Source organism: Piliocolobus tephrosceles, unplaced genomic scaffold (assembly GCF_002776525.5).
Source record: "Piliocolobus tephrosceles isolate RC106 unplaced genomic scaffold, ASM277652v3 unscaffolded_30735, whole genome shotgun sequence".
NCBI classification, from domain to species: domain Eukaryota; kingdom Metazoa; phylum Chordata; class Mammalia; order Primates; family Cercopithecidae; genus Piliocolobus; species Piliocolobus tephrosceles.
The window spans coordinates 1-22,143 of NW_022314016.1; the positions used below are offsets into that span (position 1 = coordinate 1).

Below are 22,143 nucleotides of genomic sequence, written 5' to 3' on the forward strand. Positions count from 1 at the left end.
GTTTAGTTATAGATTGTTTTCTTTTCCATATAACTTGTTTTTAAATTTTTTTTCTTTCCAAGAGTGTGTTTAACATTCCATCTGTTTTTTTTTTTTTTTTTTTTGAGATGGCGTCTCGCTCTGTTGCCTAGGCTGGAGCGCCTAGTGGCGTAATATCAGCACTGCAACTTCTGCCTCTTGAGTTCAAGCAGTTCTCCAGCCTCAGCCTCCCGAGTAATTGGAACCACAGGCGCATACCACCACGCCCAGCTAATTTTTGTGTTTTTAGTACAGACGGAGTTTCATTGTGTTGCTGGTCACGAACTCCTGAACTCAGACAGTCTGCACGCCTTGGCCTCCCGAAGTGTTCTGATTACAGGTGTGAGATACTGCACCCTTTTACATTCCATCTTGAACCATGTGGTAGTCATGAAGTCTGTGTGTGAGAGAGGAAAGAGGGAAATTAATCTGTGATGAATATCAGCAGCTAATAGGAAGAGGCAAGACATCTTCACTGGCACTCACTGGTTAGTCATTTACAACAGGTTACAGAACAATGTAGGTAAGAAATAAGGCTGATGTATAATCAGAGAAACAAAAGCTACAGCTTCCTAGGTTACAGTTGCCTGTTTAAGTGACTCAGGTTTCATAATCACATTCTCTTTTTTTTTTATTTTTTTATTTTTTTTTTGAGACGGAGTCTTGCTCTGTCTCCCAGGCTGGAGTGCAGTGGCACAATCTCGGCTCACTGCAAGCTCCGCCTCCCGGGTTCACGCCATTCTCCTGCCTCAGCCTCCTGAGTAGCTGGGACTACAGGCGCCCGCCACGCGCCCGGCTTATTTTTTGTATTTTTAGTAGAGACGGGGTTTCACCGTGGTCTCGATCTCTTGACCTTGTGATCCGCCCGCCTCGGCCTCCCAAAGTGCTGGGATTACAGGCTTGAGCCCCCGCGCCCGGCTCATAATCACATTCTCTTAAGGCTCAAAATATTTAACAAGTTCCAATAGCCTACATTTTTGAATTACTTATTTTTGCAATATACATATCTTTTGGGGTATGTATATTTTCATTTCTTTTGGGTAAATACTCAAAGGTGTATGTGCTGAGTTACAGATTGAGTAATAATTTTTTTTTTAACAATTTCAGGTTTTATTTTAGATCCAAGGGGTACATGTGCAGGTTTGTTACATGGGTATATTGTGTGACATTGAGGTTTGGGACATAAATGATCCCATCACACAGGTAGTCAGTCGATTTTTAGCCCTTACAGTCCTTCCCCTCTCCTCCAATAGTCCCAGTTTTATTCTTCCCATGTTTATGTCCGTATGTACCCAGTGTTTAGCTCCCACTTATACAGTATTTGGTTTTCTCTTCCTACATTAATTCACTTAGGATAATGGCCTCCAGCTACATCCATGTTGCTGCAAAGGATATGATTTCTTTCTTTTTTTGTGGCCATGTAGTATTCCATGATGTATATGTACCACATTTTCTTTATCCAGCCCACTGTTGATGGCAGCTAGGTTGATTCCATGTTTTTACTATTGTGAATAGTGCTGCAGTGAATATACCAGTGCAGGTACTGTTTTTGTAGAAAGATTTATTTTCCTTTGGGTATAGAACCAGTAATGGAATTGCTGGGTCAAACGGGTGGTTCTGTTTGTTTGCTTGTTTGTTTGTTTGTTTATATCTATCTATTGCTGGGTCAAACGGATAGTTGTTTGTTATTTATTTCTTTCTATCTATCTATCTATCTGTCTATCTATCTATCAGTCAATCAAACGGATAGTTGTTTGTTATATCTATCTATCTATCTATCTCTGTCTCTCTCTCTCTCTCTCTCTCTCTCTCTCTCTCTCTCTCAAGACAGAGTTTGACTCTTATCACCCAGGCTGGAGTGCAGTGGTGTGATCTCAGCTCCCTGCAAACTCCACGTCCTAGGCTCAGACGATCCTCCCACCTTAGCCTCCCAAGTAGCTGGGACCATAGGTACATGCCACCATGCTGGCTAATTTTTGTATGCTTTTTTTGTAGAGATGGGGTTTTGTGGTCTCGATTTCTAATTTTTGTATTTTTTTTGTAGAGATGGGGTTTTGCGTTGTTGCCCAGGCTGGTCTCCAATTCTTGGCTCGGATGATCCGCCCTCCTCAGCCCCCAAAATGCTGGGATTATAGGTATGAGCCACTGGGCCTGGTTTAGTTCTATTTTTAGTTCTTTAAGAAATCTCCAAACTGCTTTTCACAATGGCTGAACTAATTACGTTCCCACCAGCAGTGTATAAGTATTCCCTTTTTTGGGCAGCCTCGCCAGCATCTGTTAGTTTTTGTCTTTTTAGTAATAGCCATTCTGAGTGGTGTGAGATGGTATCTCATTGTGGTTTTGATTTGCATTTTTCTGTTTCATTATGTTGAGTGTTTTTTCGTGTTTGTTGGCAGCTTGTATGTCTTGTTTTTTGAGACAGGGTCTCACTCTTGCCCAGGCTGGAGTGCAGTGATGCTATCTCTGCTGACTGTGGCCTTGACCTCCTGGCGCTCAGGTGATCCTTCTGCCTCAGGTCCCAAAGTAGGCTGAGGTGGGAGAGGGCATGGAAGCTCTGCCCCCCTACGCTGTTCCTCACCCTGTATCCAACTCCAAGAGGGAGTGTTGGGAACCCAGCCTTATAGTCGGTCATCAGAAGTGTGGGTGATGACCTTACGTGTGTCTGAAGAAGAGAGGGACAGTATTGTGGGACTGAGCCCATAATCTCAGTGGGATCTAACTCCGGGTAGATACTGTCAGGATTGAATTGACCTATAGGACACTCAGTTGATATATGCTGGAGAATTGCTTGGTGTGTGGGGAAAAACCTTCACACATCTGGTCATAGAAGCGTTCGTGTTAAGTGTGAGCGTAGAGGAAAAACGGTTTGCCTTTTCTTTCACAGTAGAGTCTCAGGCACCCCTATTATTTTCCCCTTAGATGTTCATTTTGAAGGTTAAGTATAGATGGCTTTTTTTTTTTTTTTTTTTTTTGCTTACTGGGGTTGGGGAGAGGAGGGGTTGTGGCATATCTGCTGGCTAGGGACTGTTAGGATGGGTGGATTTCGGCTCTGGTTTTTGTTATTTTGTAACTACCAATCCTTTTCCCAGGGGGAACACTCAAATGTTTGATTGTCCCTAATTTTCACTGGACATGTTTGATTCCTGACTGAAAAATAGACCACAGGCTCTCCCCCTTTCTTAGATTTCTCTTTTCAGTAACTTATTTCTTTTCACCTCTCTCCTAACCAGAGGAGGTTCAGATATATTTAAGTGCTTTAAATGTGACTTTTTCTGCTTTGCCTTTGTGGGTATCTTCATTCCAGTTGGTTTTCTTAACTTTTCTTTCTTTTCACTTTACTTCATATTCTGCTGAGTCTCGTATAACCCCTCACTGTGATTCCTATCCCCAGCTCCCCCTAGGCCCCAGCATTTCTGAAAGTGTGAAGTAGACTGGATTCCTGAAGGTTTTTTTTCTCCCTCTAGATTCTGGCAGACATTCAAAGTTTATGGTATACATGTAGGCCGCTCTTTAAATGTTTCTGGATAGTCTTTTCATGGTTTGTAATTCTTTGCACCACTAACTTTCCCAGGATGGCCATAGATTTTGTATGTTTAAGCTGTTTCATAAACAAATATGAAAGCATATATTTCTAATAAATACAAGTAATGTTTTGTGTTTGAGTGAAGTAATTATTCTAAGATCATGAAAAAGTGCTCTGAGATCTGAAACGGGTAGAGATTTTTGTTTGATTGTGCCAGGATCAGTAGCGATGTCTGGCATTTAATTGGTAAGATGTTAACTACTTAGGTGCTCTATATGCCTGCTGACTCTGACTCTGGCTTAGCTATTTAAAAAAAAAAATTCTTCTGTAATTCTCCTTGAAAGTTTTCAGGTGTTTTTTGGAATACTCTTGTTATTTTAGGTAGTAATCTTTGGTGACATACTGTACTTTTTAGAGAGCAAGAACTACTTGTTGATTTCAGAGCCTTGGGAAAGATCCTAAACTGCCTGTATTCCCATATCCTTTCCTTTACCTAGTCTTCAGTGCTGTCCTTTGTCAGACTCCCAGAAAAATGGATTGGGTTTTTCAGTGCCTTGGGACTTAGAATGATGAGTACCTTAAATTCTAGGACCGCCAATCTCACAATACGAAAAACCAAGAAGGGGAATGGTTGGCTGCCCAGGCAGAAATCAAGACTGTTTGGCCACAGGTACAGGACATGGTTTTCAGATTCCTTAGTCCAGTAACACTTCCTAAAGTGTGATCAAACTGAACATTGATTCACACTAAGCTTACATGAGATTGATAAATCAGACTTCTGAACTTTCATCAATAATTCAAATGATTAATAGGACTAAAATACTAATCTCAGCTGGTCAAAGCAATTTCTTACCATTATAAAATTCTATTTGGGAAAGCTGATGAAGATCAGATAGTTACTTTGTAAGTGAAATCTGGTCAGAATTGTGCCATTTAGATGATCTTAAGGGATGCTGTCATCAAGCTCTGGTAGCACAGAACAGAGCATTTTATACTTTCTAGGTTATTACTGATACATGCATGTCATTCAGAAAGAGCACTTTCCTTACCACCTTGTCCTCTAGACAGAATGAACACTTCTTCATGTTTGTTCTTTTGTATTGGGTATTTTGTATCAGTCTAAAAACAGCAGTTATTAATAATATTTCTATATTGAATAAACTAAGGTATAAGACTAGTTTGTTTTATCTCACCATTTATATTCTAAAGCAGCTTTTTAGGATTGCTTACCTCCTTCTGTGCTTTGAGTAAACAGTCAAAACCCATTTCTGTGTTTAAAAAGTAGGCCGGGTGCAGTGGCTTATGCCTCTAATCTCAGCCCTTTGGGAGGCTGAGGCAGGTGGATCGCATGAGCCCAGGAGTTCGAGACCAGCTTTGGCAACATGGCGAAAACCCATCCCTACAAAAAAACACAAAGATTGGCCTGGCGTGGTGGCACATGCCTATAGTCCCAACTACATGGGAGGCTGAGGGGAGGATGGCTTTGGAGCCTGGGAGGTGAAGGCTGCAGTGAGCAGAGATCGCACCGTCGCACTCCAGCCTGGGTGACAAAGTAAGACCCTATCTCAAAAAAAAAAAAAAAGTAGGTCTACTTCCTGTCAGCAGGAAGGCAGCATAGCATAAAGTAGCTTTAACTTTTAATCAGATTCATTCAAACCTGACTCTGCTATTTCCCAGCCCTGTAACACTGGGCAAATTGCTTATACTATTTTGAGTTTCTGTTTTCTGGTAAAATGGAGATAATTGCAACTCTGCAGGAAGAACTAGTAAAAAACTAAATCTAGAGAGATAGAAGGAAAACCAAGAAAACTGATATTCTGGAAGGCAAGCAATGTGTTTCTAGGAGGGGGTGATCATCTGCATCAAATGCTAATCATAAGCAAAAAGAGGTCAGAGAAATGACCATTGGAAATAAGAATATAAGATCACTGGGTTTCTTCTTTTAAAAAAAACAAGATTAAAAAGAGTATTTTTAGAGACAGGGTTGTGCTTTCTTACCCAGACTATAGTGCAGTGGCATGATTGTGGTTCGCTGCAGCTTTGAACTCCCGGGCTCAAGTCATCCTCAATCTGCAGCATCTCAAAGCCGTTGGGGTTATAGGCGTGAGCCATTGTGCCTGGCTACTGGGTTTCTTCTTGACAGTTTTTGGTGAAAGGTTGAAAATACTTACTAACTTGAATGGGTTTAACTGGGAAGAGGAGAATAGAAGACAGAGAACATACACAATTCCTGAGGATTGTTTTTGCTATAGAGAGAATGAGAGAAGGAAGGGAAGTAGCTGGAGCGAGAAATGAAGTTAAGCCTTTTTTTAATAGAGGAAGGAATAGCATGTATATGTGTGCTGAAGGTAAAGATCCAGGAGGGAGGCAGAATGTGATGAGAGGAAGGAAGGGATTGCCAGAGTCCTGTCCTTGAATAGGCAGAATGAGGGGGTGGATCAAATTGCACAAATGGCTTACATACTAAGGGCAGGGATAGATGGGCATAGGTGGGAGATCTTAGAAAGGGCCCTTCCAACATTCTGTTTCATTGTGAAAATAGAAGTAAGGTCATCAGGCCGGGCGCGGTGGCTCACGCCTGTAATCCCAGCACTTTGGGAGGCCGAGGTGGGCGGATCACAAAGTCAGGAGATAGAGACCATCCTGGCTAACACGGTAAAACCCCGTCTCTACTATAAATGCAAAAAAATTAGCCGGGCATGGCGGCGGGCGCCTGTAGTCCCAGCTACTTGAGAGGCTGAGGCAGGAGAATGGCGTGAACCCGGGAGGCGGAGCTTGCAGTAAGCCAACGTCGACTGAGCGAGACTCCGTCTCAAAAAAAAAAAAAAGTAAGGTCATCAGCTGAGAGGGAGGATGGAGGAGCAGGTGTTAGAGGTTTGAAGACGGAAGACAACTAGGAGAAGGGGATAGACTAGGAATTTACGTATTATTTCTGGGCAGTGTACAGAGTCTGAGGAATGATTGCTGACTGACTCTTTAAACTTACGTGGTCATAGGTTTTTCTCCAGCTATGTTTAGCTGCATGGGTGTACAGAGTAGGTGAACATTTGGTTAAACCAGGATTATGATTTATCCGAAAGAGTAAAAGTGAGACAAGAACAAGGGCTTTGAGGGAATATACATGGGAGTGATGTTTTATTTCACCTAAATAGTTTAGAATGTATCTGTAATGGACAAGAATTTTTAAAAATCACATACAACCATAATACTTTTTTTTTTTTGAGACAGGGTTCACTGTCGCCCAGGCTGGAGTGCAGGGGCACAGTCACATCTTACTGCAGCCTCAACCTCCTGGGTTCAAGCGATCCTCCCACCTCAGCCTCCTGAGTTGCTGGGACTATAGGTGTATACCACCATGCTTGGCTAATTTTTAATTTTTTTGATAAGACTTGGGGCCCAGGCTGGTGCTGGTCTGGAACTCCTGGGCCCAAGCCTCACAAAAGTGCTGGGATTACAGGCATGAGCCACTGTGCCTGAATCACAATACTTCTTTCATATGAACTAATATTTAGTCTATCTTCAGGTTTCTCTGATTTTCAAAATCAGAAAAACCAGATTTGTTCAAGTTGGGACTAAACAAAGTCTGTACATTGCAGTTGATTGCTGTGCCTCTTAAGTCATTTATTCCATATGTTTCTGCTTACTCCTCTTTTTCAGACCATTGATATGTTCAAGAAATTTGGTCTTTTGTCATCTAGAACTTTTATATTCTGCATCTGACTGGGTGGCTGTATTCTTGCATTATTTTTACTTTAAAAAATTTTAATTGTGGTAAAATTCACAACATGATAGTTACTATCATAACCAAGTGTACCGTTCTGTAGTATTAAATATATTCACATGGTTGTGTCCTGTGGTGTTATTTTAAACATGTTCCTCTAGATCCCTTACTTTGTGTAAATTAATATCAGATCTAGAGAGGCTTGATTTGATTCAGGTTCAGTTTTTAACTTTGTTGGTGAGGGGTCAAGGACATAGGTGGTTTGTGTGTACTTCTCATAGTGTCTTATTGGGAAGCAAGTAATGTCTGGTTGTCCTAACAATGAGACTGATCGTTGGGTTTAGGTTTCGTAGCCCAGGGGTCCTCAACCCTGGTGCTTGTCCATGTCCTGTTAGGAACCAGGCCGCACAGCAGGAGGTGAGTGGCAGGTGAGCAAGGATTACTGCCCAAGCTCCGCCCCATCAGATCAGCAGCAGCGTTAGATTCTCACAGGAGCACCAGCCCTTTTGTGAACTGTGCATGCGAGGGATCTAGGCTGTGCGCTCCCTATGGTGCGATCTAACGAATGCATGATGATCTGAGGTGGTAGTTTCATCCCGAAACCACCAGCCTCCCCAAATCCGTGGAAAAGTGCCTTCCATGAAACTGGTCCATGGTGCCAAAAAGGTTGGGAATCACTGTTGTAGCCTGATCCATCCATTTAAAAATTTTCCATTGATATTTTTTTCCACTTAATGATTTTATTAACTATTGATGATCATTGCCTAGATCCATTGTTTTCTTAGAGATGGTAAACTGATTATTTTCTAATTACGTAACTCTTTTTGGATTTATTAGCTAGAATTCTGTTAAAAACAATCACCTAGTTTCTGCCAGAAATGCAGGATAAATGTTTGTGTCTTTTATTATTTATTTATTTATTTTTCAAGACGAAGTCTTCCTCTGTTGCCCAGGCTGGAGTGCAGTAGTAGCACGGTCTTGGCTCACCACAAGCTCTGCCTCCTGGGTTCACATCATTCTCCTGCCTCAGCCTCCCAAGTAGCTGGGATTACAGGCACCCACCACCATGCCCGGCTAATTTTTTTGTATTTTTGAGTAGATACAGGGTTTCACTGTGTTAGCCAGGATGGTCTCGATCGCCTGACCTCGAGATCCACCTGCCTTGGCCTCCCAAAGGGCTGGGATTACAGGCATGAGCCACCATGCCCTGCCGATTTTTTTATTTTCTAATTTCTGGTGACTGAGTTTTTTGATTTTTAGATAAAAGTGTGAACTCATGAAGTTCATAATGACTCAGTTGCAGTCATTCTTCTGATGTTCAGATTGTCTCCTATTTGGTCAGTGGAAGCTTCTTCAAGCTGGCTCCTGTGTCCCCCACAGCTGCTTCACCCTTGTTAGCCTCACAGCTTGTCTGTCTGTCTTGTCCTGCACTTGAAATAATCATTTTCTGCAAGAAGCTCCTAGTTTCTTTCAGTGGGAAATGGTAGAGATTGTAATATGGGTGTCTACTTTTAAAAGGTGTGGGTCGGGCGTGCTGGCTCACTCCTGTAATCCCAGCACTTTGGGAGGCCGAGGCAGGCGGATCATGAGGTCAGGAGTTAGAGATCAGCCTGGCCTATATGGTGAAACCCCGTCTCTATTAAAAATACAAAAATGAGCCTGGCATGGTGGTGCGTGCCTGTAGTCCCGGCTACTTGGGAGGCTGAGGCAGAAGAATTTCTTGAAGAGGTTGGAGTGAGCCAAGATTGTGCCACTGCACTCCAGCCTGGGTGACAGAGTCAGACTTCATCTCAAAAAAAAAAAAAGAGGTGTTGTGGCTTTTGTTTATTTGATTTTTTTAGAATACTGATTGGTTTCTTTTTTTAACAGGCATGCCCAAAGAACAATACGAGCCCCCTGACCCTCGGAGGATGTATACAATTATGTCTTCTGAGGAAGCAGCAAATGGAAAGAAATCCCATTGGGCAGAGCTTGAAATAAGTGGTAAGACATGGAAGCATGAATTTATGGTATGGAAGTTAAGATACGGTAGTTCAGTTTTCTAATGCCAGTACAGGAAAGAAACGATTATATTTTACAAATGTAATATGTTTATAAATGATTGTATTTTAGTAGCTTATCTTAGAAGTAGGAAGGTTCAATGAAAAGAATATGGTTGAGTCAAAGTTCAAAACCCATTCATTGTATATTTTCTCAGTATCAGTGTCCTCTTACAAAATACATAAATGTAAAATAATAACAAGGATGAAATGAAAATATCACATGTTAAGTACTAGTACCCAGTCAAGTATTTGTTCTGGTATTTGATTCTCTGATAAAGTAGGATTGAGCTTTTGCATTGGCAATGATGGATTTCTAGTGGGGTAGGAATGGCTGATCTGTATAGGTTTTGGGGTAGATTTGTTTCTCCTTATTTTCTTCATTGGCTTCTGAGTCTGAGTCACTGAGGACAGCCTTATTCAGAAACACAAAATGTTAGGAGTTTGAAGCGGACCTCAAATTTTTCTTCCCCTTTTAATGCAATCTGGACATACTCAAAGAAATATATGACCCCTCAGATGTGAAGGATATCCTTTTCCCAGCATCTCTGCCAGTGGGCACACAGCCTCTTTTTAAATATTTTGAAGATGGTGAAGGGACAGTACTTCTCAGGGCAACCAGTGCTAATGAAGTTTGGTGTTACTGTTGGCCTAATATGCCTACCCTTTCCTTTCAGTTTGTTCTGATTTTTGCCTTCTGAAATAGTACAAAACAAATTTTGTCTTGTTTCATGTGACTGCCCTTGATTTTTTTAAATTTAATGCAGCAGACATACTGAGCATATGCTGTGTGTAAAACATTTTACCTGGCACTGGCCATGTGCATGGAAGATATATAAAGGCCCTGTTTTTATGGAGCTTATGGGAATGGAGCACATTAGGGAGTGAGAGGAAGGGACTGCACAAGTATAAATAACTAATAGACAAAACATAACAAATCTAGGTATAAAAGTGCTATATAACAGTAAGCAAAAAGGAAATAGGGATAATATCATTCCTCCTTTGTCAGCTCAAAATTTCTGGTTAACGTATTCAGTAAACTGAAATGCCTGCCTTTGCAGACATAGTAGAGGTCGGTACACACATGGGTCTCTCCTGTTTTCCTTCTTCTGATTTCTAGAGTGCTGGACTTTACGAAACCATGTTCAGCTCAGTAAGTAGGTGTGGTCATGGAGAGTGAAATTTCTCTTCCTCTCTCCTGTCAGATTTGGCTTTCTGTGCCAGGGGAGCCCAAAGGGAAATATGCACTCTCATTTTGTAGTTATTCTCAAAGCACAGGCTGTCACCACTCTTAGTTTTCCCTTTTAATTTTTTCAGGATTGGCATTTAACTATATTTACCTCTCCTTTTTTCAGCCCTTATTAGCGGTTTTTGAATTACAATTCCTTTGCTTGTAAGGAAGTTTCCCCTATCTCACAGCATTAGGATATGCTAGAAAGCACTCAGGTCATTGAGATACATCTCTGAGGCTAAGGAGAGGAGAATCTCCTTCACCTTCTCCTCCTCCCACCACATACTGTGAACTCCTTGGTGATTCTGAGTCACTGTTGTCTACTTACCCTGAACTTTGGGAAGAAGTTCTGGGTACACATATAGGGAAAAACTCTCAAACCATGTTTTTTCTTTGCTCTCACACCACCACAATCATCAACACAAAGGAGGATTTCTGTGACCAAAGGTGTGGGTTTCTTTTCCCCACACACCAAGCAGCAGACACCAGTTATGTGCCCTCCAATTCAATTCCAACGCTATCTACCTAGAGGGAGCGTCACATCCCACAGTTTATGGACTCAGTCCCCAAGACTGCCGTCTCCCCCTTCTATCACAAGTCCCATGTTTGGGCCTCTAGAACTTTGACCAGCTTCAAGTTTGAGTTCCCACGACCCCCTCTTTGAGTTCAATTAATTTGCTTCAGTGGTTCACAGAACGCAGAGAAACATCTGCTTACATTTACCAGTTTATTATAAAGGATATTACAAAGGTTACAGATGAAAAGATGCACAGGGCAAGATGTAGGGGAAAAAGTGCAGTGTCCATGCCCTCCCTGGGCACACCACCCTTCAGGAGGAATCTCCTGCATTCAGCTGTCTAGAAGCTCTCTGAACCCTGTTCTTTTGGGTTTTTATGGAGGCTTCATTACATAGGCATGGTTGAAAGCTGTAGAAATGTGATTATTGGACAAGCAAGGCACATCTGCTCAGACTTTTCTTGGGCTGTCTGTGTAGCATTCCTTCCTCTAAGGTATGGGGCAGGACCCTCTCCGGAATGAGGGTCTTCTCACCCCGTAGTGAGATTAGAGTCCTGCCTTGGGCAGGGGAGGGAAGGATAGGAGAAGGTCATAGAGAGATCCTGTTTCCTGAGACCTTAAGCACTCCAACATTATAACAAAGACTATGGGACTTAGGAACCAGGAACCGTGGATGAAAATATGAATATATAATACCGTAATACAACATAGGAAGGAAGAGGGGATACTCCTCTAAAGTAACCTTTCTTCATTTATTATTATTATTTAGAGATGAGGTCTTGTAATTCATGTTAGTGAATTATTAGAAGGCCAAAAGCCTTGTAATCACCACCCAGGTCAAAAATTAGAACTTTTTCACTTTCCCCCGAACCCTCTCCATATGCCCCAGCCAGTCACAGCCCCCACCCTGCTCCCAAAATTAACCATTATCCTGACTTCTATAGTTGTTACTTTCTTGTCTTTCCTTGTAGCTTTAACACCAAATTATGTATACAGGAAAGATATTTGGGAGTGACAAAACAACTACATATTTTTATTGTGGTGGTTATGTAACTATGCATTTATAAAGGAATCATAAGACAGTAAGAGTGAATTTTACCGTATGTAGATTATACTTTGACTTTTTTTAAAAAAAAAATTTTTTAAAGATTCAAGGGAGAGTGACAAATAAGCAACATACAGAGAAATAGTCCTCTGAAGCAAATCAATGCACGTGATCAGAACGAATACTAAAAATGATAATTCAAGGAAACTTTCCTGAATTAAAAAAAAAATTCAAACTACCGACTGAAAGAACACACAGTATACCTGAGAATATCAATGTAGAAAAACCAGCACCCGGATATATTCTGATAAAATTACTGAGTTTATGGAAAAAGCATATGTTTTGGGCATCTAGGCAAAAAGAGCAAGTGACTAGTAAGAAAATCAGAGTGTCATTAGACCTGCAGCAAGGCTTTATGCCATACCAAAAAAATTTTTTGGAGTAACATATTTAAGATACTTCAAGATTGTGTGAGCTGAGGATCTAGAATTCAGCAAAACTGGCTTTGAAATATAAAGGGCACAAACTGTTACCAAAATATAGGGAACATAGGACATACTGTTGCTATGAACACTTTTTAAAGAATCATCTAGAGGACAAGCTTCTAGACAAAGTGATTGGCGTATGAACTAGTAGGGGGCATTTAATATACAGTGACTTGAAAAACTAAGTCTGAAAATAGGAGTGTATGCAGGTTAAATGGGAAAGCTGATAGTATGTAGTGGGTACATACTCTGACAATGTAGACCGACCACAGTTATGTAAAGGGGGGCAGGGCGGGTAAAGGATATGCACACACAGTTTTATCTGCTCTCGGTAATCATATTGGTGGGATGAAGCAAATAAATAAATATTCTATCATCCCATGTCCCTGAGAACCAGGACTGTCAGTATTAAAGAAGATGCAGATATAATTATAAAAGAGGGGAACTAAAAGCCCTGTTATCCTGAATTTGAATTAAAAGTTCAGTATGTTTGCATAAGATTTTAGCTTGTATATTTGATATTTTGTCATACATCATGTAAAACTTAAATATATTCATAGCTTATATTTATAAATGCATATGGCTACATATATATGTCCTAAATCTGTCCATTGAAACCTTAGAAACAGTGACTGACTTTAGCTAGAAATATCCCTAGCACTGGCTAATTTTTATTTTTCATAGAGACGAGGTCTCATTATGTTGCTCAGGCTGGTCTTGAACTCCTGGCCTCAAGCAGTCCTCCCGTGTTGGCCTCCCAAAGTGCTGGGCTTGTAGACATAAGCCAACTTACTCAGCCCAGACTGGCTTCTTTATTTGTTTCATTTTCACAGATTTAGGAGGTATAAGTACAGTTTTCTTTTTTATATTTTAACAGTCTGTTTATTATTTATTTATCCCTCCATAGAACCACCACCCACACCAAGGAGATTATTTGGAGTGGATCACCACCTAGAGCCTGGACTCTGACATCTAAGGCTTCCTACTCCCTCATTTTATGGCTTAGGTGAGGGACATGGTTCAGGCAAAACTGATGTCTCCTTTTGGATACTGCAGAAGCAGGACCTAAGCATACCCATAAAGGTGGCCACACCCATCAAGAGTTGATTGGCAGGCTGGAAGACAATATTCTCCCAAGGAAGGCACTTTTACCTCTATAGTGGGGTGGGAATTGGTTCGCTGGAAGTGTTGTTGTTGGGACAGGGAAGAGTTATTTCCATGGAAAAGTTACTTGCAGGTTACAGAGAAATGAGGGGAGTTTGCCTACACTGGCCATGTGTGGGGCCAGTGGGGGCTGCAGTATATCTTTGCTACTGAAAGGGGAAGGCTGACGTAGGCATTAAAGCCAAAGAGGCCCTTAGCAATTAGGCCCAGTACCCCTGCGATGATTTTGGAGTGGTTTCCTCTCTCAGCAAGGTCGATAATGGAGGTGATTAGGTAGAGGATCACTGCTAAGAGGGTTTGGAAGAAATTACTCCAGGGCCAATTGATGAATGGTATTTTGGTGTGCAGATCACACATGTAGCTGACAAAATAGCAGCAAGGATCATTTCAGCCACCAATAGGGAGGAATACTCTGGTGTGGAGGCACTTGAAGCAGATAAGGATCACCAGGTACCATGTAATCTTAGCAAACCTGGAGGATTCCCTTTTGGGTGCACAAGAAGTTGGCCTCAGCAGCGGGGGAGCCGAGAGGCACTCCGAATCCACCATGGCATGGGCTGGAGTCCCTGGGGACGCAGAAGATGTGCTCACTTGTTCATGGGGTCAAGGACACTGCACACCCAGCCGTCTGGCTAGGAAGGGGGCCCCTGGTGCGGAGGGAGTCACAAGTACAGTTTTCTTACCTGGATATATTGTGTAGTGATGAAGTCTGTCCTTCTAGTGTACTCATTGCTCTAATAGTGAACATTGTACCCAAAAGGTAACTTTTTCACCTTTTTCGCCCTCCCATGTTTTGGAGTCTTCAGTGTCTTGTTTTTCCACTGTGTATGTGCACATGTACCCATTGTTTAGCTCCCACTTGTAAGTAAGAACGTCGGTATTTGACTGTTTCTGAGTTGTTTTGCTTAGGATAACAGCCTCCAGTTCTCTTCAGGTTGCTGCCCAAGATGTGCTTTCATTCTTTTTTATAGCTGAGTAGTATTCCTTGATGTATAGATACTCTACATTTTCTTTATCCAGTCATCCATTTTTGGACACTTACGTTGATGCTGTATCTTTGCTATTGTGAATAGTGCTACAATATACGAGTGCAGGTTATCTTTTTGATGTGATGATTTCTTTCCCTTTGGGTATACCCAGTAGTGGGATTGCTGGATAGAATGGCAGTTCTATTTTTTGTTCTGTGAGAAATCTCCATACAGTTTTCCATACAGGTTGTACTAATTTACATTCCCACCAACAGTGTTTAAGCATTCATTTTTCTTCATATCCTTGCCAGCATCTGTTGGTTTTGTCTTTTTAATAGTAGCCTTTCTGAGTGGTGTAAGATGATATTTCATTGTGGTTTTAATTTGCATTTCTCTGATGATTATTAATGTTGAGCATTTTTTTTCATATTTGTTGGCAATTTGTATGTCTTTTGAAAAATATCATTTCATGTTCTTTGCCCACTTATTATTAGGGTTGTTTTTTCATGTTGAGTTGAGTTTCTTGTAGATTCTGTATGTTAACCCCTTGTCAGATGCGTAGTTTGCCAATATTTTCTCTCCTTCTCTAGACTGTTAATTATCATTTTTGCGGTGCAGAAACTTCTTAATGTAATTAAGTCCCATTTATCTATTTGTTTTGAGATACGATATCTTTGTTCTGTGGCCCAGGCTGGATGGAGTAGTGTAATCTCAAACTTCTGAGCTCTAGTGATCCTCCTGCCTCAGCCTCCCAAGTAGCTAGGACTACAGGTGCACACAACCATGCCTGGCTTTTTTTTTTTTGGAAATAGGATCTCACTTTGTCACCCAGGCTGGAGTGCAGTGATGCCATCTCGGCTTCACTGCAGCCTCGACCTCCTGGGTTCAAGTGGTCTTCCTGCCTCAGCCCCTCAAGTAGCTGTGATGATTTGGAAGGCGCACGTCATGGTGAGTTCTTCCGTGCTGCTCTGTGGCCTTCGGGCATGCATTGTTTCTGAGGAAAGGTCATTCTTATCCTTGTTTCTTTTATGTATGTCTGTTTTCTGTGGCTGCTTTAAGAGTCTCTCCTCATTACTCATTTTATGCAGTGTGATAATGATGTGTCTTGTTGTAGTTTTGTTTTGTTCTTTCATTTTTCTTGTGCTGTTTAGGTTTTCTTGAGCTCGTTGGCTCTAGGTTTCTGGTTTAGGCTACCATTTTTTCAAGTAATTTTTTCTGCCTCCCTGCCTTCCCTCCTTGGGGAGTACAGCTGCCTGTATTTTAGGCTACTTGAAGTTGTCTTACAACTAACTAATGCTATGTTTAATTGATTCTTGCCTTTATTTTCTTTTTAAAAAATATTTTAGGCAGTTTTTATTGCCATTTCTTCAATTTTACTAATATTTTTATTTGCAGTATCTAATCTGCCATTAATTCCATCTAGTAATAGTATAGTTTTGATCACAAATTGAGCCATGGATGTTTTTTATATCATTCATGCTGTTACTGAACATTTTCCCTACTTTTTGCGTATATTTAATACAAGTACCTTTTAATGCCCTTACCTACTGATTCATCTTTTTCATTTCTGGGTTGGTTTTAATTTATTTCTGTCTTCTACTTTGTGTACCTGGTAATTTTTTATTGGACACAGTGTACTGTGCATTTTACCTTCTTTGGTGGCCAGATATTGTATCCCTAGAAGTACTCTTAAGCTTTCTTCTGAGATACAGTTAAACTATTTGGAAACAGTTTGATTCACTTAAAGCTTACTTTAAAGTAATACTTTCTCGAATACTCTGTTAATAGGTTTCCCATGCTGACTGGTGGAATACAAATTGTTCCTGACCCATGTGATCCTCAAGGATTGTTCCCTCAGCTTGCTTTTTTTTTTTTGAGACGGAGTTTTGCTCTTGTCGCCCAGGCTGGAGTGCACTGATGCAGTTTCGGCTCACTGCAACCTCAGCCTCCTGAATAGCTGGGAGTACAGGCACCCGCCACCATGCCCAGCTCATATTTTGTATTTTTAGCAATAATGGGGTTTTACTATGGTGGCCAGGCTTTTCTTGAACTCCTCTCCTACGGTGATCCGACTGCCTCGGCCTCTCCAAGTGCTGGGATTACAGGCATGAGCTACCGCACCCGGCCCGCTCTGCTGTTTTCAATTTTTCTCCACCCCATCCTTGGTCCCTGGCCTCAGGTTATTTCTCACATGTATTTGCTGATCATTGTGCAGTCAAAGACTCAGGGGCAGGCCCCATCCTTTTCAGATCTCCAGAGCTTTGTATCTGTGTAGCTCGCTCCTCTTTGGCAGTCTGTCCTGTGGACTCGAGCCACCTTGGCCTCTTCAGACTCCTAGCTTCATTTCCTCAACTTGTGTATTACATAGACTACCTGGGTTCTGTCCCTTTGCACTACTATCAGGAAAGTTCCAGTAAGCTGGAACTGTGATAACTGCTCACTTTGTGGTTTCCTATCTGTTACTCATCACTGTCCTGTGCTGTGTGGTATCTAGTGTCTAAAAAATGATTTTCTAATATATTTTGTCTGGTTTCTTAGTTGTTGTAGGTAGGGGGATAAATTCAGTTCCTGTTACTCTATCTTATCCAAAAGTTTAGTAAGCCTATCATATATATTTTTTAAAAGACCGTGTCTGATAACTTCAGTATCTGAATCTTCTGGGGGTTCCTTTGGTCTGTTAATTTGTTGAATGCTGGAAATAGTAGAATGTCTTGATGGTATTTTCTTCCTTAGGAGTGAATTTACTTTTGTGTTTCCCAGGCAGTTGTAGAGGGGTAGATGGCCTTAATCTTACTAGGGTTTTAGCAGGACACAATGGCTGGTAATTCCAGCACTTTAGAAGGTCTTGGTGGGGAGATCACCTGAGATCAGGAGTTTGAGACCAGCCTGGCCATCACAGTGAAACCCCGTCCCTACTAAAAATACAAAAAATTAGCTGGGCGTGGTGGCGGGCACCTCCCAGCTACTTGGGAGGCTGAGGCAAGAGAATCGCTTGAACCCGGGAGGCAGTGGTTACAGTGAGCCAAGATCATGCCATTGCACTCCAGCCTCGGTGACAGAGCGAGACTCTGTCTCAAAAAAAAATAAAAAAGAAAAAGAAAAAAGTAATAATAATTACAGTTTCATTGAATTTGAATCAGATGTTCAGTGCTTGTGAGGGTTGGCCTATTGCTGGGTCACCTTATTCCATTTGTAGCTACCAGCTGAAATTCAGTGGGTTTTCTTGTTTGTTTGTTTGTTTGTTTGAATCAGAGTCTCTGTCACCCAGACTCCAGTGCAGTGGCACAATCTTGGCTCACGGCAACCTCTGCCTCCCGGGTTCAAGCAATTCTTCTGACTGAGCCTCCTGAGTAGCTGGGGCTACAGACGCCTGTCACCACGCCCGGCAAATTTTTATATTTTTGATAGAGACAGGGTTTCACTATATTGGCCAGGCTGGTCTTGAACTTCTGACCTTGTGATCCACCCGACTCAGCCTCCCAAGTGTAATCCCAAAGTACTGGGATTACTGGTGTGAGCCACTGCACCCAGCCAACTTGGTGGTTTAAGAGAGTCTTCTTCCCAGCTGTGTAAGGTGACTAGTTCTGCTGAGTGCCTCATTCTCTCATTTCTAGCTTTTGGCTCATTGGCTTGCCTCTTAGCTGCTGCTTGTGATTCTCTTCCTCTAGAGAGGTAAAGTGGTGGGACATGTCCTTCTATTACCTGTCAGTACTTCCCTTCTCTCCAGGTTCTTTGTCACACCTTTGTTGCCATTGTAGTTCTCCTGTGCTTTTGAAGTTGTGCTTTTGTGGGGTTTTTAAAAATCTCGTATTTCTTTCCCTCATTGGAATGGTTGGTCAACACAAACTACTCTTGTTACAGGAAGCCGAAATCAGACATGAACAAACTTTAAAATACTGCCTGAAGATCTGAAAATATCAAACAACTCTTATGTTTGTTTTGTTTCTATTACATGGGTATAGCACTGTGGTTGCCTGCTCTTGAGGGACACCTGTAGCCCACAACAGCTGTACTTGTCCTAGGCCCTTGAGATGGCAGTGCAGGGCAGAGAAATGTACTAATCAGAGCCACACTCAGGAAGCTTCCAGAAAATGCACTTGGGTCTAAACTCCTCATAATCACTAAATGATCTTTGAGTCAGATGCCTATAGTCCCCACCTTTGCCACCTTCACCTTGGTTTACTTTATGGTATTCTCCAACATTTTGAAGCCTTGAAACAGCGAGAATGTTGGCTCTATTCATACTTACTTTTCCATGAAGGAATGATAGACCATATCTCTCAAATTCTAGATTATGCTCTTCTGAGGTTGTAGTTTGTTGTTGTTTTTTTTTGTTGTTGTTGTTTTTTGAGACGGAGTCTCACTCGGTTGCCCAAACTGGAGTGCAGTGGTGCAATCTCTGCTCACTGCAAGCTCTGCCTCTCCTGTTCACACCATTCTCCTGCCTCAGACTCCTGAGTAGCTGGGACTACAGGCGCCCACCACCACGCCCGGCTACTTTCTTTTATATTTTTAATAAAGACAGGGTTTCACTGTGTTAGCCAGGACGGTCTCAATCTCCTGACCTCATGATTCGCCCACCTCGGCCTCCCAAAGTGCTGTGATTATAGGCGTGAGCCACCATGCCTGCCCCTGAGGTTGTTTTAAAAAGAGAATATTACATGTAGCTCTATTTTTTTTTTTTTAAGATGGAGTCTTGCTGTGTCCCCCAGGCTGGAGTTCAGTGGCACAATCTTGACTCACTGCAGCCTCCACCTCCTGGGTTCATGCGATTCTCCTGCCTCAGCCTCCCCAGTAGCTGGAACTACAGGCCCGCGCCACCACACTCTGCTAATTTTTTCTATTTTTAGTAGAGACGGGATTTCACCGTGTTGACCAGGCTGGTCTCAAACTCCTGACCTCCAGTGATCCACCCACCTTGGCCTCCCAAAGTGCTGGGATTACAGGCATGAGCCATTGCACCCAGCTGCTTGTTAGTTTTTTTCTATATCTGCAAATGCATAGTTATTTTGATTTCCTGGTAGGTATACTAATTACACCTAGTTCTTTTAGTGTTTGCTAATCACCCGCCTGATTTCAGAACACACAAATTGATTTCTCTTGTCTCTTGGCATTTAGCAATAAAGGGTGCTGGGTATTTTAGAATGAAATCACTTATCAAAACAGGGCTCTTAACGTAGGTCAGGATAATCCCAGTTTAATTCCTCCAGTCACTTAACTGCTTAAAAGTAAATGCAAGTTTTGGGGTACTTAGGAGTATGTATAATTTTGTGGCAAAGAAATAGATAAGTATCATGAGATTATCAAACGGTGACTTCCTTTTTGTTCATTGACCTCTACCAGAAAATTAGGATCCTTAATTTCTTGTATTGCATAGTTCCGTGGTAGAGATTTATCTTTCTCCAGTACATTATGTTCTTTTACTTCTGTTACTAATCTTTTAAACTCTGAATTTTTTTTTTTTTTTTTTTTTTTTTTTTTTTTGAGACGGCGTCTTGCTCTGTTGCCCAGGCTGGAGTGCAGTGGTGCGATATCCCCTCACTACAAGCTCCGCCTCCTGGGTTCACGCCATTCTCCTGCCTCAGCCTCCCAAGTAGCTGGGACTACAGACGCCCGCTACCACGCCCGGCTAATTTTTTTGTAGTTTTAGTAGAGACGGAGTTTCACCGTGTTAGCCAGGATGGTCTTCTCGATCTCCTGACCTCATGATCTGCCCGTCTCGGCCTCCCAAAGTGCTGGGATTACAGGCGTGAGCCACCGCACCCAGCATAAACTCTGATTTTTTAAACGAAAATGAAGTACCACGTTTTGAAATTTGTGTTTTTTTTTTGCTTCATTTGTTGTGAACCTATTTCCACATCATAATGAAATGTACATAACGATTTCATTCTAAAAGAGAATGGCTAAGGAATATTATATGAATGAAACATAATTAAGTATGCTCTATTAATGATCATTTATATTTCTCATTTTCCCCAACTACCAACAATATATTATCTTAGCATACCTGAACAAGTGTTTTCATAAGGTAAATCACAAATTGTGGAATTGATGGGTCAAAGAATACTCAGGTGTAACATTTTAGTAGATATTACCAGATTGGCTTCCAAATAGTTGCATCTTTCCCATAATGAAAGAATGTGTCTGTTTCCCCTTTCGCCTTGTCAGTATTGGATATTAGTCTTTTTTATTTGCTATCGTAAACATTTTTTATTACTGAGTATGAAGATTTGTTTTTAATATGCTTTGTTTTTTAAGTGGCCTATTCTCACCCATTGTTCATTTTCCTGTTGATTTCTTCGTCTGTTTGTTTTCTTTTCTCTCATTATACAACTCACAGGAAATGATGAGGGCAGGAACATGGTATTATTTACCATTCTGTCCCCATACCAGCATGGTGGATACTGAAAATTGATGAATGGTTAGCTTCCGTACACGTTGGTGTCTTCCCCATATAGAAAGAAGTTTTGCATTTTAATGAATTCAAACCTGACAACTGTTTTCATATTTGGATTCTAGGATTTGAGTTATGCTGAGAACTATTCTGTTTCATTTCTTTCCTGGTTTTTTGGTACTTAGAAATTTATTCCAAAATTATATGTGTGTATGGTAGAGATCTGAGTTCTCCTCGTCTTCCTGCCTTTACCTCATATATGATTTATGCTTTTACTTGACTTTTTTCCTTTCCCTTATTCACAGACTTTGTGGTTTTCTTTCTGGCTACCTTCTGCCTTCTTGAAATGTCAGCTTATTTTTCTGGCAGATAGAATTATGATCACCCTCTATGGGAAAATGAGGTATACAAGTTGGCAGACTTTTAAAATGAACCTCCATAAATCCATAGAAGTTGTATGTCTCCATTCAGGAGCTCTGTTTGCTTCTTTAGGCATACCCTTCCCCTCTCTTGAGTGAAGCGGGCAAAGACACAGAAAACATGGTAGGGAACCAGGCACAGGGGCTCACGCCTGTAGTTCCAACTACTTGGGAAGCTGAGGCAGGAGGATCATGTGAGCCCAGGAGTTAAAGGCTGCAGTGAGCTGTGAGCAAGCACAACACTGTGACAGAATGAGACCCTGTCTCAAAAAAACAACAAATTGTTTTATATTAAATGCCTTATTCATACTGACTGTCAGCTGTGTGTTTTCAGTTTGTGGTATGGTGTCTGTTCTGTTTACAGCAAAGTAAGGGAAATACTTCTTGGATTAAGATAGACTTTATTATACAGTTTTACTGAAGTATGGTTGACATTCAAAAATTGGCATGCATGAAGTGAATAATGTGTATATTTTGACTGTGTACACCTGTGAAACCATCACCACAATCAAGAATGATCATATTCGTCTGTCCTGAAAGTTTGTGATCCTTCCTTCCCCACCTCTCCTGTTTCTCCATTCCTTCCCCCATTTCTAAGCAACCGCTGTTCTGCTTTCTAT

General features: G+C 41.4%; 1 long non-coding RNA gene across 1 annotated transcript; it reads left to right on the plus strand.

Annotated features, from left to right (window-relative positions):
- Positions 1-2,096: 2,096 nt before the first annotated feature.
- Positions 2,097-14,866, plus strand: LOC111528463. The gene is made up of 3 exons (XR_002726999.1): positions 2,097-2,153; positions 9,132-9,245; positions 13,486-14,866. It is a non-coding gene; the product is annotated as an uncharacterized LOC111528463 (long non-coding RNA).
- The last annotated feature ends 7,277 nt before the right edge of the window (positions 14,867-22,143 follow it).